The sequence below is a fragment of the Artibeus jamaicensis genome, unplaced genomic scaffold (assembly GCF_021234435.1).
Source record: "Artibeus jamaicensis isolate MK-2021 breed Jamaican fruit bat unplaced genomic scaffold, CSHL_Jam_final contig_851, whole genome shotgun sequence".
In the NCBI taxonomy this organism is placed as follows: Eukaryota; Metazoa; Chordata; class Mammalia; order Chiroptera; family Phyllostomidae; genus Artibeus; species Artibeus jamaicensis.
Genome location: NW_026521986.1, coordinates 7,875,433 through 7,890,047, shown reverse-complemented (window position 1 = coordinate 7,890,047; position 14,615 = coordinate 7,875,433). Strand labels below are relative to the sequence as shown.

General features: G+C 35.2%; 1 protein-coding gene and 1 pseudogene across 4 annotated transcripts in view; both read right to left on the bottom strand.

The window, feature by feature from the left end:
• GPHN (gephyrin) overlaps window positions 1-14,615 on the bottom strand; it is a 447,008-nt gene that overhangs the window by 164,214 nt on the left and 268,179 nt on the right. The window lies entirely within an intron of this gene.
• LOC119034825 (uncharacterized) lies at window positions 1,270-1,414 on the bottom strand (annotated as a pseudogene).

The following is a 14,615-nucleotide window of genomic DNA, read 5'->3' as shown; positions in this document are numbered from 1 at the left end:
ATACAAATGCTAAAAATTGCTCTTTCTAGAATATTATTGAATTGCATTCATCAAGATGTAAAACTGATCTCTTCCTGGTATGCATATAAATTACATGAATCAATAGCTTAAAATTTCTGCATATAATTTAAACAAAGGTACAATCAATACAAGTTGCTGAGTTTAATTAACAGAAAACTGTAAAATATTTAACTTCCAGACATTACATCATTTTTTAAAAACAGAAATAACAAACAACTAAAATATCCATAATAGGGGATGCTGAGAAAACTATACTATATCCACAAATTAGAATCCAAACAATAATCAATAATAACATTGTATAAGATTATTTAAAATAATGTAAAGATGTTCATGTTACTAAATGAATAAGAAAGGTTAAAATATTATACAGTTGAATAATACTTAACATTTAGTGAGCATTACTTGTATTTCAAACTCTGTGAAAAGTGATTTACATGAATTTTAAAATTTAAGCCTTAAAACAATGAGGAGTATTATTATTTTTCATTTTATAGTTGAGATGATTATGACTATGGAGGTGAAGTGACTTTCTGAAAGCTACACATCTAGTAGTGATAAAGCTGAAATCCATCACCCGGCCTTTCAGACTCCAGAACCTGAACTCTTACTCACTGCTTTCCCAATATGATCCATTTAAATCAAATATTTCAATGCACAAAAAAAAATACAGAATGATAACAGCAAAATTTTAACAGTTATATATTAAGTGTAGTCTTAGAGGAACTCTTTCTTTTCTTTATATAAATTTTCTAAAATGAGCAGATATATTATTTTTTATTAAAAGAATAAAAGAAAAACCTAACCAGATTGACTAAGTGATAAAATTTAACTCTACAGCTAATAATGTCTGGTTAGCTATATCTTCTCAGGCTACCTGATCAAATGTCATTTTCAAGTTCAGACTTCAAAGTGGCAATTGCACATTTCACAGTTAAGTTATACTTAGCATCAATGATGAATATATCAACATTAATTAGAAAAGGATGGGGAAATTTCAGTTTCAATTATCATTATATATAAAGGCAAATGGGAAATAATCACATGAACAAAAAACAAAAATCAATGAAAAATCCTGTATATTTGGCAGAATGTCATAGAACAACTATTCAAAATAATTGGTAAACTCTTACTTTTTACAAACATTTGTTCTATGACATTCTCCTAAATATACAGGATTTTTTTTTTTAGCACCACACTCTAACCAACTGCCTGCTAACTGGCTGCCTGCTAAGGATGTTTGTTTTTTTATGTGCCCCAAGCATGAACCAGCTCTGGCCACCAATGCAGGCAACAAGCTAGGATGAACCCAGGACTGTACAACTGCTTTGCCCCTGACTGGTGTGAGAGCAACACCACCAATCAGGTTTGTCCTTGCTCATTGCCAGGGGGTTAAATATACAGGATCTTAAAATGGTGCGTAAACTCTTAATAGCTAAAATATATTAGTATTACCTAATTAATGATTTATAAACTCATAGTAATAGCTAAAATATAATACTATTACCTAATTTCAGTTTTATCAAAATATGAAATACTTTACCATGCTTGACAGTGCCTTTCTCATTCAAAAAGTATATAAGAGAACCATCTTTTTTTTTAAAAGATTTTGTTTATTTATTTTTAGAGAGGTGAAAGGAGGGAGAGGGAGAGAAACATCAATGTGTGGTTGCCCCTTGCATGTCCCTGACTGGAGACCTGGCCCACAATCCAAGCATGTGCCCTGACTGAGAACTGAACTGTTGACCCTTTGGTTCGCAGGCTGCTACTCAATCCATTGAGCCACACCAGCCCAAGATAAGAGAATCATCTTTTATTTGAAGTCTCAAAATTTGTTTTGCTACAAAACCAGAATAATTAGCAAAACAAATAGGGACATGGCAAAAGTGGGGGAAAATGGGGACAACTGTAAGAGTGTAAACAATCATAGTAAAAAACCACAAACAAACAAGTTGCTATAAAGGAGAAACTAAACAATAATGAACAAGAATAAAAACCAGTTATTCAAGTCTATAGGAGCTGGTTATTTAAGGCAAGTGAGTGAAAGAGCCTGCAGGATATAACGAATGCTAAGTATTGATATGTCAGGTTGATACTATTTTTTAAAGGGAAGCTGAAATATTTTATTTTTAATTAAAAGCACACCATTTTAAGTGTTGTAAATTTATCTTTTTTTTCTTAAAAAAGAGCTCCCTCAATTATATCTCTAATGAAATGATTTTACAACAACTGGGTTATGACTTAACCTTTGACTTAAAAGAGGGCTCTCTCTATCTATTAGAAGACAAGATATCATAAGGAGACATTAGTTGCTATCCAAATGCAAAAATAATATCACATTGGAAATGAGTAGAGTTGGCTGGGAATTACAATTTCTGGTCTTGAATCTTCAAAAGACTTTGTGAAGCATCTCTCATTTTGAATCAGGGAGCAGAAATTCTGTTCCCTTCATAGAGTGAGGGCAAATCATTGTTAATGCTCAAGCACGGTACTGGTGGTCACTTACACATAGAATAAGATCTCTGGACTGAGAATACCATGACCACATTGTCTTACTGGACAAATAAGATTCAAAATACATAATTTTGACCCAGGATATTTTTGAGAAACATAAGCAGTTTGCTCATTTGATTATATTGGTGGTTCTTAAAGTGTGGTCCACATTCCTGAGGGTCCCTGAGACCATTTTAGAAGTTCAAAGGCCAAATTATTTCAACAATAGTATTATGATATTTGCCTCTTTCATTATGCTGACATTTTTCAATGATGCTACAAAAGCAATGGTGGTTTGGCACATTAGTGAAAATTAAGGCAGTAGGTCCAAACAGTAGGAATAGTCATTGTATTATTCACTACCATGTACTATCAGATTAAAAAAATCAATAGTTAAAACAAAGAAAGCTAGTTTCATTTAACATTGTCTTCAATGAAACAGTAAATACTAATTTAACTTAATTTAAACTTGTCCCTTAATTGTGACAAAAAGAGAAGCATGAATAAAATACTTCTCCTCCATACCAAAGGATGATGACTGTCTTGAGAAAAAGCACTTAAGCAGTTGTTTGAACTGCAAGCGGAACCAGTCAGGTTTTGAACAGAATATCATTTTTACTTGAACAAATAAAAGAATACTGACAAGCCATAATTATTCAGTCTTAGATATTTGGTAGATATTTTTCTTGAAAATGAATGAAATGAGCCTGTCAATTCAAGAATTCAGTCCTAGATATTTGGAAGATATTTTTCTTGAAAATGAATGAAATGAGCCTGTCAGTTCAAGGAAAACAGACAGGAATCATTGTTTTGCCAAAGATAAAATTCTAGGTGTTAAGCAAAAATCAAAGTTGTGGAAAACATGTATTACGGTGAGTTTGAAAGTTCCCAAAGATTCCAAGTCTTTCTCGATGAGCTTGGCGGTTATATTTATAAAAATGATTTCAAAATATAATAAAATGAAATTTGCCAACACTGGGCAGAATTGATATTTTCTAAGTTATATATGTGTTGCAAAATCATGCCTGGTAGAAGGCTCATTTAAAGTTCAAGAGAGAATAATGGATTTTAATATATCAGAGCATAAAATGGTCCTTGACAGGGTTTTAGATTCCACACTTTTAACGGGCTATTAATTGTAAATTTTTGGTGAGTTTTCAAATATCCACAGTTATCTGCAAATGCTATTAAAATGGCCCTTCCTTTTCTAACTACGTAACTGAGGCTGATTTGTTTCTTCACATTCTTCAACTCAAACAACATGTTACAACAGACTGAGTGCAGAAGGAGATGTGAGAATCTGTCTTCTATTATACCCAACATTGAAATACATTTGAAAAAAAAAATAAAACAATGCCATCCTTTCCAAATTTTTTGGGAAAATATTATTTTTTCATAAAAATGTTGACACATAAAAGATTATTATTATTTGAAGCAAATACACATTTAAAATTCATTGGTTTTAATTTCTTATACAGTAGATATTGCTACATGTAATCCAAGTAAACAGAAGATACGTGGGGTCTTTAATAATTTTTAAGTGTGTGATGGAGTGCTGAGACCACTATGAGAACTGCTAGATTTGACAATGTTGAGAATATTATTGCTCAATAACCATCAGATGGGGCAAAAACTGTGCACAAAAGAACTTACATTTTTATGTTTAGAGAATGTACATTTGATTATCACTAATTTAGTGTTTTCCAACATTTTTTAGGCATTTGTTGACTAACCCATATTGCTATAATGTCATTTACAGCTGAGGAGAGGTTGATATACCAATGTGGATATAATTTCAGGCAAAAGCAAAGAAACAATGTTTAGTGTAGTCTTAATGATTTTGTGATCTTAGAAATAGTGAAAATAGCCCTGGCTGGTGTAGCTCAGTGGATTGAGCACAGGCCTGCGAACTAGAGGATCGTGGTTCAATTCCCAGCCAGGGCACATGCCTGGGTTGCAGGCTACTTCTCTGCAGGCCAGTTCCCAGCAGGGGACACACGAAAGGCAATTATACATTCATGTTTCTCTCCCTCACTCCTTCCCTTCTAAAGATAAATAAATAAATTTAAAAAAAAATAGTGAAAATAATTTGCAGGCCCCAGTTGGTACTATGAGTGGTACTATGATCTAGGCTAGAATTTCAGCAACTCTATGAGATTCTCCACAGACTTGTGAACCTCAAGTTTAGCAATGAACTTGCCATGTCACATAACCACCCTGATGTTCACAAAGGAAAGTGGTGATAATATGAAATAGTTCATAAAACTATTTCTTTAAGAAAAAAAGTCAGAGGAAGTATTATCCTGATACTGGATCACTAATACCATTTTTATATGTAAAGGAAATCACATTGTCTTCCAGAAGGCCTTAATCATTGAAAATTGTGAGTTAAGAAAATACTTTATCTTTTATTCAGAATAATGTGAATTTTTATGCTCAAAGGATAACAAAAACATATAAAGAATTCATAATTATGCACTTTCTTTGAATATAAGATTAGACAATCTATAAATGAACATACTATTAATGTAAAGATATTGTAATATACTTTTTAATTGTTGTGTAAACTTAAGTTCAATTAAATAGAAAGCGCTTGTATTTTCTCCCTACGAGGAAAATAATTTGCATGTTAGTCTTACACAAAATTCCATTCTAACCTTTAAGGTACAAGAGTGTCAATTGTGTTAATTGTGACAAATGTGTCAATTGCAACAAATGGGTCAATTGACTACATTTATTTATTTAATTTTAAGGTCAAACTTCAGATGCTTAGGGTATAAAAGAATAATTGAATTGGTTTAAGAACATCCTCTACTTTAATAATTATAGGGAATAATAAATTGAAAATTTGAATTTTTTTCCTTTTCTGTTCTCTTCCTCAAGCCTCTTAATTTTTTAATAGAAATGCTCCTGCTTTTCATAATTGAAAGCCAGCCCTCATTAAGTGGTGAATCCTGCTCACTTTAAAATAGAATTTATCTATAACATATTCTTTTAGCAAATCGTTTTTTTGGAGACTATTACCACTTTAGAACTTGAGCCCTCTACATGTTACCCACTTCTTATTTAAATAAAATCTACATATCATTTGATTTCTGGCTTAGGAACCATTTTACTTAAAGAAATGAAAAATTAAAATCTCAAGTTTGTTCGTAAAAGATACCTCATTGTGTCATAAAGCAAGAAGAGTGGAAATCATCATTTCAACCATATTTCATTAAACGAAGATATCTGATATAAAAAAGAAAGAACTTTTTCCCCCCAAATACAATAAAGTAATGTTATGTTAGGTGATAAATATTTGCTGGAGACAATGCCTTTCAATGAACAATTATTTTAAAAAGTTAACTATATTTTAATTAAAAAACAAAACAAAAATCCAATAATTCATAGTTGTCTTCATTAGATTATGAGGAAGGTACTAAAATGAAATTCAAAGTTGGATTATATATATTTTATAGGTTTTGTTTTCACTAATTTTAAAAGATCAAAGCTCAATCTAAGATATTATGTTGCACTGAATGTATAAAGTGTAAATCCAAAATAATATTTAATGTTACATTTGTTGACATAAAAGAAATAGATGCACACATGCAAAAGGACAGGGAGTCTTTCAGTTTATATGCTGCCCAATAATTAAAAGCTACAGAGGGCAAGGCTGGAATTGTTTTTGAATCCTAATTTGGTTATTTAAAACTTTTTTTGTTTTCACAAAGACTAGGTTAATTTCTTTTGATGGTTATTCTCACATTATTCTATATTCCTGCTGATAAATCATAGCACTTATTATACTGTACTACAATACTGGGTGCCTGTTCTGTTTGTTTGTTAAAGTGAGAACAATACCTGCTCATGACTGTTCTCTGAGCACCAGGCAAAGCCTTATCTAATAAATTAATAAACCCTGTTGGGGAGGCAAGGATTACCAGTTATTATAAACCTCAGAAAATTTAAGCAACTTGTTTAAATGTAGTATTAAGTAGAGACCCAGCAATTTAATCCAGGTCTTCCATAATCAAGTTAAGTGTTCTTTTTAGTGCTGATCATTTAAAGACTATATTACGTAGCTGATGTAAAAAAATATTTGCACATATATTCTGTACATAACAGACTGCATGCCTAATCTGAAATGCAGGAGTAGAGTTTCTACAGAATTTGGCAAACACTGAAATGAATTAAATTATAAATATCATAACCAAGCTGTAGTAACAATAAAAATGTTAAACTCAACTTGTGTTCTAATTTTGTATTGGACATCATTCCTGGGATGCTGCATACATATCTCAAATTGAACACATTCAGAACCAAAATGTATTTATTTTCTTTTCTTTTTACCTTCAACACTTGTTTCTTCTCTTTTACTCCTTGATGTAATTAAAAAAACATTGCCATTTACCCATACCTCAAATTAAAGACCTAATTTTCCTTTTTACTTTTTCTCTGTCCTAAATTTTAATGCTAAAAATTGAAATAAATAATTCACCTAGAATAGACTGAAGTGCTGAAATATACAGCCTTGAAATCTGATCAGTAGGCAAAGGCAAAGAAAATTCATTATTTAAAATAAAAAAGAACTAGTAACTAAAAATGAATTTTGAAGTCACCGAATTAGACCATGTATTCAATACTAATGAAGATTTTGCCTGATGGTTCTTGATTGGTGATAACTGCCTGAAGGCAACTGCCTGTGAAGTGGTCATTATTGCTGAATATAGTTCTCAAAACTTCCACCTAGCACAAAAGATTCTGTTCTGTTTTTATTTATTCATGTGCTTGGTAACTCGTTAGAGAGGTTTTCTCTGATTATCCTAAGTAAGATTTCCCTATTATTTTTTATTTTCTTTTTCTTTTTTTAAATATTTGAACCCTGGTGTGCAAATCCTCCTATCAATTATTTTCATTGGTTTATGTATGTAGGTATGTATTTATTTTTTACTTTTTTTAATGGTATTTGTCCCCATTGCCATTTAGTCTTCTTATATCCCACTTCCCACCAAGCAATCACCAACACTGTTGTCTACTTCCATGAGTACTTTTCCCTTAATTCCTCCAATCCCTAATCTCCTCTCCCCACCTTAGGTGTCATCCTGCTCTCTATGAGTCTGTCTTTGTTTTCCTTGTTAGTTCAGTTTGTTCCTTAGTTTCCACATATGAGTGAAATCATATGGTATTTCTCTGGCTGGCTTATTTCACTTAGCATAGTTTTCTCCAGGTCCATCCATATAGTCCCACAGGGTAAAATTTTCTTTCTTTTCTTTTCCTTCCCTCCCTCCTTCCTTTTTAACAGCTGAGTAGTATTCCATTGTGTAAATGTACCATAGTTGTTTTATTTAGTAATCTACTGATGGACATTTGGGGCTGTTTTTTATCTTGGCAATTGTAAATAATGCTGCAATGAATACAGGGGTGCTTATGTTCTTTCAAATTAGTGTTTTAGGTTCTTTCAGATATATTCCCAGAAGTGGGATCTCTGGGTCAAAAGAAGGATCCATTTTTAATTTTTTGAAGCATCTCCATAATGCTTTCCACAGTGGCTTTCCCACCAACAAATGGGTTCCCATTTTCTCCACATCCTTGCCAGCACTTCTTGTTTGTTGATTTACTGATGACAGCCCTTCTGACAGTTGTGAGATGACAAGTCACTGTGATCTTAATATGCCCTTCTCTGATGATTAGTCACATTGAGAGTCTTTTCATATGTCTACTGGCCATCTGCTTTGGAGAAGTGTCTATTCAGGTCCTTTGCCCACTTTTTTAATTGGATTTTTTATTGTTGAGTTTTGTAAGTACTTAATGAATTTTGGACATTAATCCCTTATTAGATGTTTTGGTGAATATGTTCTCCCACTCTGTGGGTTGTCTTTTTTTGCTGTTGACAATTTCCCTTGCTGTGCAAAACCTTTTTAGTTTGATATAGTCTCATTTGTTTATTTTTCTTTTGTTTCCCTTGCTTGGGAAGATTTGGCTGATAAAATACTGGTATGGGTAATGTCTGAGATTTTGCTGCCTATGTTTTCTTCTACGGTTTTTATGGTTTGGGGCCTAACATAGAAGTCTTTAATCTATTTTGAATTTATTCTTGTGTGTGGTATAAGGTGGTCCAGATAGATTTTTATGCACATATCCGTCCAATTTTTCCAATACCATTTCTTGAATGAACTATTTTTTAGATCGCTGTCATGTATTTGCTTCCTCTGTCAAACATTGACCATAAAGGTGTGGGTTTATTTCTGGGCTCTCTATTATGTTCCATTGACCTATGTGCCTGTTTTAGGCCAGTACACGCTGCCTTGATTACTATGGCCTTATAGTATAGTTTGATATTAGAAAGCATGATTACTCCAACTTTGTTCTTCTTTCTCAGGATCACTGTTGCTATGCAGGACCTTTTGTGGTTACATATAAATTTTTGAAATATTTGTTCTAGTTCTGTGAAATATGTCATTGGAATCTTGACAGGAATTGTGCTGAATCTATAGATTGCTTTGGGTAGTATGGACAATGATGTTAATTCTTCTTACCCATGAACATGAAATGTGCTTCCACTTATTTGTATCGTCTTCAATTTCTTTCTTTAATGTCTTATAATTTTCCAAGTACAGGTCTTTTACATTCTTGGTTAGGTTTATTCCTAGGTATTTTATTCTTTTTGAAGCAGTTGTGAATTGGACTGCTTTCTTTTTTTTTATTTTTTTATTTTTTTATTTTTTTTATTTTTTTATTTTTTATTGATTATGCCATTACATTTGCTCTATTCCCCCCTCCCTTCCCCTCCACCCTGCATACCCCTCCCCCACCATTTCCCCCCTTTAGTTCATGAACATGTGTCTCAAATTCTTTAGATTCTGTATTTCCCCTACTATTCTTACCCTCCCCCCATCTATTTTCTATCTACTGTCTATACTACTTATTTTCTGTACCTTCTCCCCCCTTCCCCTCCTCCCACTCCCCCTGTTGCTTACCCTCCATGAGATCTTCATTTCTATGGTTCTGCTCCTGATCTAGCTATCCTCTTAGTTTGCTTTTGTTTTAGGTGTGGTTCTTACTAACTGTGAGTTTGCTGTCCTTTCACTGTTCATCTTTTTTATCTTCTTTTTCTTAGGTAAGTCCCTTTAACATTTCATATAGTAAGGGCTTGGTGATGATGAACTCCTTGAATTTGGTCTTATCTGAGAAGCACTTTATCTGTCCTTCCATTCTAAATGAAAGTTTTGCTGGGTAGAGCAATCTTGGTTGTAGGTCTTTGGATTTCATGACTTGGAATACCTCTGTCCAGCCCCTTCTTGCCTGTAAGGTCTCTTTTGAGAAATCAGCTGACAGTCTGATGGGAACTCCTTTGTAGGTGACTGTCCCCTTAGCTCTTGCTGCTTCTAGGATTCTCTCCTTCATTTTAATCTTGGCTAATGTAATTATGATGTGCCTTGGTGTGTTCCTTCCCGGGTCCAACTTCCTCGGGACTCTCCGAGCTTCCTGGATCTCTCGGAAGTCTATTTCCTTTGCCATCTTGGGGAAATTCTCCTTTATTATTTGTTCAAATAATTTTTCAACTGGTGGTTGTGCCTTTCCCCCTTCTGGTACCCCTATAATTCGGATGTTGGAACGTTTAAAGATGTCCTGGAGGTTCCCAAGCCTCTCCTCATTTTTCTGAATTCTTATTTCTTCATTCCTTTCTGCTTGATCATCTTTTTCTTCTGTCCGGTTCTCTCCCTTGATTTGAGTCCCAATTTTCTTTCCATTACTATTGGAATCTTTTGTATCCCCATTCATTTCAATTAATTTAGCTTCCATATGTTTCTCTAATTTGTGGCTAAAGTCAACCAGTTCTGTAAGGATCCTTATAACCAGTGTTTTGAACTGTGCATCTGAAAGACTGGCTATTTCTTCATCACTTAGGTCTATCGGTTCTGGGGCTCTGAGTTGTCCTAAAGCCATTTTTGGTCTGTTCGCGCTGTTAAGTGAGCGGAGCGAAGCCTTAGTTGTTTACCAGGACGGGGCGACCCAGGTCGCTGGTTTGTGACGCTGTGTGTGGGGGCGGGGTCAGAGAGGGAGCAATGGCGTTCCTCTCCGCTAGCCCAGCGCATCCAGTCACTCAAACGCCTCGGGCTTGCTTATCCGATCCTAATTTTGCGAGCCTGCTGCACCGCGCAGGTTTCCCTTCTCACTGGTTTCTCCGCACGTAAATGCGCGCGTAAATGCGCGCGACTGAGCGACCCACCGCGCCTATTCCCTGTGCGCTCCGGCAGCCAGCTCGCTGGCGATCAGCCCTCGGTTGCCTGCGCGCCCCGTGCACCGCCCTGGGAATTTTTTCTTGCTAACCTGCTCTGCTTCTGGCCTCGCTCCTTGTACCGGTCCAGCCGAGTATCTAGTTGTCCTTTGGACTCCGTATTGTCGATTTTCCGTGTGGCTTGGTTGTGACTGCTGTTAAAAATAGTTGTTCTTAGATTTGGTTGTTCACAGAGGCGAGGTGGACCCTCCACCTACTTCTCCATCTTGGCGGAAGTCCCTGGACTGCTTTCTTAATTTCCCTGTTAGCTCACTACTGGCATATAAAAATGCATCTGACTTCTGAATATTAATTTTGTATCCTGCTACTTTGCTAAGTTCATTTATTAGTTCTAGTAGTTTCTTGGTGGAATCTTTGGGGTCCTCTACGTACAGTATCATGTCATCTGAAAGTAAAGACAGTTTTACTTCTTCCTTTCCAGTTTGGATGCCTTTTGTTTCTTCTTGTCTGATTGCTGTGGTTAGGACTTCCAGCACTATGATGGATAAGAGAGGTGAAAGTGGACATCCCTGTCTTTTCTCAATTTTAAGGAAAATGATTGTAGTTTTTACCCATTGAGTATGATACTGGCAGTGGGTTTGTCATATATGGCCTTTATTATGTTCCCTTTAATCCCGCTTTGCTGAGAGTTTTTATCATAAATGGGTGCTGGATTTTATCAAATGCTTTTTCTGCACCCACTGATATGATCATGTGGTTTTTATCCTCCATTTTGTTTATGTGGTGAATCATATTTATTGAGTTGCAAATGTTGTACCAACCTCACATTCCCAGAATAAATCCCACTTGATCATGGTGTATAATCTTTTTCATGCATTGCTGCATTCAGTTTGCTAATATTTTATTGAGAATTTTAGTGTCTATGTTCAGGAGTGATATTGGCCTATAATTTTTTTCTTTGTTGTATCTTTATTTACTTTTGGAATCAGGATAATGCTGGCTTCATAAAATGAGTTTGGGAGCTTTCCCTCCTCTTGAATTTTATAAAATAGTTGCAGAAGGAGAGGTGTTCTTCTTGGAATGTTTGTTAAAATTCACCTGTGAAGCCATCCAGTACAGGGCTTTTGTTTGTTGGGAGTTTTCTGATTACTGCTTCAATATTTCACTAGGTGTGATCTGTCTAGTTTTGGGAGATTGTCTATTTCTAGGAATTTATCCATTTTGTCCAGGCTGTCCAGTTTGTTGGTATATAGTTGTTCATAATATTTTCCTAAAATCCTTTGAATTTCTTTAGTGGTAGTTGTTGTTTCTCTTCTTTCATTTCTGATTTTATTTATAATTATTTGGGGCCTTGCTCTTTTTTCTTGATGAGTTGGGTTAAAGATTTGTCAATCTTTTTTATCATTTCAAAGACACAGCCTAGATCCACTAATATTTAGTACTGTTTCACTTATTTCTGCTCTTATCTTTATTATTTATTGCCTTCTACTCACTTTGCGGTTTATTTGCTTTTGTCCAAATTCCTTTAAGTGTGAAGTTAGATGGTTTATTTCAACTTTTCTTGATTTTTTCTCTCTCTTTTTTTGAGATAGGCCTGTAATCCTACTTTGTACCTATCAATTGTTTCTTATTTCCTGTACCTGTTCCCCCATTTTCTCCCCTTTCCCACTGACAACCCTCCATGTCATTTCCATTTCCATGATTCTGTTCCCGTTCTAGTTGTTTGAGTTTGTTTTTGTTTTTTTTAGGTTCAGTTGTTGACAGTTGTGAGTTTGTTGTCATTTTAATTTCCATAGTTTTGACCTTCTTTTTCTTGGATAAATCACTGTAACATTTCATATAGTAAGGGCTTGGTAATGATGAACTCCTTTAACTTGAACTCATCTGGGAAGCACTCTATCTGCCTTTCCATTCTAAAGGATAGCTTTGCTGGATAGAGTAATCTTGGGTGTACATCCTTGCCTTTCATGACTTGGAATACTTCTTTTCAGCCCCTTCTTGCTGGCAAGGTTTCTTTAGAGAAATCAGCTGATAGTCTTATGGGCCTCCTTTGTAGGCAACTGTCTCCTTTTCTCTTGCTGCTTTTAAGATTCTCTCATCTTTAATCTTTGGCAATTTAATTATGATGTGTCTTGGTATTTCCTCCTTGGGTCCAACTTGTTTGGGACTTTCTGAGCTTTCGGGTCTTGTATGTCTATCTCCTTCACCAGATTGGTGAAATTTTCTTTCATTGTTTTTTCAAATAAATTTTCAATTTCTTGCTCTTCCTCTTCTCCTTTCAGCACCCCTATGATTCAGATGTTGGAATATTTAAAGTTGTCCCAGAGGTTTATAAACTTCTCATTTTTTTTGGAATTCTTCTTTCTTCATTCTGTTCTGGCTGTAGGTTTATTTCTCCCTTTTGTTCCAAATCACTGATAAGTCCCAGTTTCCTTCTCTTCACTGTTGGTTCCCTATATATTTTTCTTCATTTCACTTTGTATAGCCTTCATTTCTTCTTTTATTTTGTGGTCATACTCACTCATTTCTGTGAGCATCCTCATTACCAGTGTTTTAAACTCTGTGTCTAATAGGAGTGTCTATCTCCTCGTTGCTTAGTTCTTTTTCTAGAATTTTAATATGTTCTTTTATTTGGGCCATATTTCTTTGTCTTATTTGTTACCTTGTTCAGGATAGAGCCTTAGGTATTCACCAGGGTGGGTCTGCATACCTAAGTCTCACTTGGCTGCATTGTGGTGCTGTATGTGGGGTAGGGGTTAGAGAGGGAACAATGTTGTTTGCTTGGCTTTTGCCCTGCTTTCAAGAGACTGGCAGTTCCTGCTGCCTCCATAATCCCCTCAGGTTTTTAAAGCTAGAGGTTCTGAGGCTTTAACTGGTCCTAGAACCCTGTGTTGTATGGTCTGTATTGTTCCCCAGTTGTTCCTCTTAGTTTATCTGCACGCAAATATGAGACTGCCTGGTCTGCCAGCTGATGCCTTGCCATGAGTCTTCTCTGACCCGGCTGCCTGTCTCACCCCTCCTATCAGTTTCTGGCCAGAAACATTTTGGGTGAATGTTTCTTCTTTAACTCCTTGGTTGTTGGACTTCCATACAGTTGAATTTCCTGGCAATTCTGCTTTTTGTTTTTAAATTGGTAGTTTCCTTCTTTTGGCTGTGTGAGGAGGCAAACTGTTTCTACCTAAGTGTCCATCTGGCCAGAACTCCTATATAAGGATATTGTTTTCTTTTATTTTTAAAGATTTTATTTATTTATTTTAGACAAGGGTAGAAAGGGAGGAAGAGAGGGAAAGAAACATCAATGTGTAGTTGCCTCTTGCATGCCCCCTACTGGGGACCTTGCCTGTAAGCCAGGCATGTGCCTTGACTGGGAATTGAAGTGGTGACCCTTTGATTCACATAGGTCAGCAGTCAACTACTGGGCCGCACCAGCCAGGGTGGGTCGTGTTTTCTTATCCTTTCACCTGCCCTATGTGTTTCAGTTGAAGCATTTAAGCCATTTACATTTAAGGTGATTATTGACAGATGTTTAGTGCTATTTTATTGATAGACTATTTTCCTGTTCTCCTTCCCCTCCTACTAGCAAGTCCTTTAACATTTGTTGCAGTACTGGTTTGGTGTTAACAAACTCCTTTAGATCTTTCTTGCTTGGGAAACCCCTTATTTCTCCTTTGATTTTAAATGATAGCCTTGCTGGGTAAAGTAGCCTTGGTTGTAGGTGTTTGCTCTTCATCACCTAGAATATTTCACACCACTGCCTTCTGGCCTAAAATGTTTCTGTTAAGAAATAACATGACAGTCTAATTGATGGTCTTTTGTATATAACTACTTTGTTTTCTCTTATGGCATTAGGATTTTTTTCCTTGTCTTTAAGCTTTGT